Source organism: Dendropsophus ebraccatus, unplaced genomic scaffold (genome assembly GCF_027789765.1).
Source record: "Dendropsophus ebraccatus isolate aDenEbr1 unplaced genomic scaffold, aDenEbr1.pat pat_scaffold_2166_ctg1, whole genome shotgun sequence".
In the NCBI taxonomy this organism is placed as follows: Eukaryota; Metazoa; Chordata; class Amphibia; order Anura; family Hylidae; genus Dendropsophus; species Dendropsophus ebraccatus.
Window position 1 is genome coordinate 4,497 of NW_027209610.1, and position 2,248 is coordinate 6,744.

A 2,248-nucleotide genomic window follows, 5' to 3' on the forward strand; every position below is an offset into this window, starting at 1 on the left:
CATGCTCTGTGTCCTGCTTTGAGTGAATGAGAGGGCACATCCGCTGCCTCTGCTCTTCGCTCAAAGAAATAACATGTCACTTCTTTGAGCAGAGAGCGGCAGCAGCGGAGGCGCACTCTCATTCACTCAAAGCAGGACACTGAGCATGGCGGGATTCCGCGTCGCAGAGCTCCGCCGCGGAATTCGCCGTTCTTGCTCAGTGTGAACAGGGCCAAAGAACTGACATGTCAATTCTTTGGACGGATTCTGCAAGAGGAATCCTATAGAAGTCAATGGGGGCTTAAATTCTGTTGGCATTTAATAGTCCCTGTACGCGGGCATTGATCTGCTTGCTCAAACTGCTGGTCATTCCGTCTAAGGTTGGGTTCACACGACGTTTGCAAAAAACGGATTGCAAAAACGCAGTGTGAACCCAGCCTTATACTTTCACGTCACCATACACATGACAAATGTGTGGTGGTGGTTGACAAGTAATAAGGGTAGCTTCACACGTAACGATACGCAGCGTTTTGTTTTTTTTTTGACGGATGCAAAAACGTAGCTAACACTACTTTTGTGTGCGTTAAAAAAAGCGGATCCGTTTTGATCCGTTTTTTTTTTTACAATGGAAGTCAATGGAAAAACGGATCAAAACGGATGCACAATGTAGTGTGAATCCAGCCTACCACCAACTTTAGCTACAGCGGACTTTTATAGGTAGATTGTCAGCATTACATAGCTCAGCTTTATGTTATCAGATAAGATAGTTACATGTTTGGCAACAAATAGCACAGCCAACACGCTAGAGGAAAGCAGACTTTGTTTTTTTTAAATAAAAGTTTCGAATCTGTGTTGTGCAGTTCTCTATAGTAATACAGTCAGTGAAATCGCTGGACTGTGAAAGCCTAACAGACTGGAAGACATACCTTGTACTCTCTGAACTTTCCCACAATAGGTTCATGCAGAAGAAACTTGATGTCCTTCTCAGCGCTCATCTCAGCAGCGCGTGCGCTGGGCTTCCGACAAGGACTTCTCCGTCCCGGGACTGGCTCCAGGAACAGAACTTGGCGAGATGGGGTAAGTATAAGGGTCTCTAGCGAGGGTCGGGCGGCCTTCACCCCGACACAGGGGGTGACAAGTTACCTTTAATGAGTGTGCGTTTGCTTGCTCATCTGCTGATCGCTGCTTTTATTACACAGGGAGATAACTGCCTCATAGGGCAGATGATCTCTGGGTAATAGGGCATCTACACCAATATCTGCAGCAGATTCGGGCAGTGTGAATGCACGGCCATGTTCACACGTGCAGATTTTCAGCTACAGATCTGCAACAAAGCAGTCTATAGAATACGTGCATGTGTGAACATTAGAGATCCACCGAAATATCAATGCTACTATCCATATTTCGGGCAAAAGAAAAAAAAAAAAAAAAAGGTTCGGTACCAGGATTTCCTGGTATTCGATACTTTATGTTAAAAGGAACCTGCCACCAAGGATGCGGGCGCATAGCCCGCCCGACCCCGGATGCAGCCCCGGATACTTACCCTTTTCTCCAAGTCCCGCTCCTGGAACCAGTCTCGTGACTAAGATATCCCTGTCGGAATCGGTGCGCGCGCCCTGCAGAGATGAGTCAGATGCCCATAGAGAATGACGGCTCTATTCATTTTCTGTGGGCATCAGACTCATCTCTACTGATTAGCATACAGCGCGCGCGCTCAGCATTGGGCGCCGATATCTCTGTCCCGGGGCCGGGTACAGGAGGGAGACTTGCAGGAAAGGGTAAAGGGGCTGCACCAGGGGGTCGGACGGGCTCTGCGCCGCAATGCCGGGTGACAGGTTCCCTTTAAGCTGCATAATAGTGCAGCTTAAAGTATAGCACAGAGAACACGGTCGGCGGCTAGCTGAGCGCCAGCCATGTTCTCTGTGCTGCCCCCTCGTGTCACCTTCTTACCCCGCGCACTGTCAGCTCCCGGCGGCACCAAATTCAAATAGCCCGCACATAGCGACTGCTAGTGCCGGCTATTTTACAGTGTACATGCCGCTGTCACACCTGACAGCGGCATTTAACCCCTCCATATACAACAGGAGTGTGCTGCATATGGAGTGGCCCCACTGCTAATGACTGCAGCCCACGATTGCTTCGTTATTACTGTAAATTCGCTAATCTCTACTGCACGTCCGATGTGAGAAACAAGGCGTCACCACCAGAAGGGCCGAGTTACATCACTACATTTCTATGGACACTGTCCAGACCTGTGACATCTTTTCTA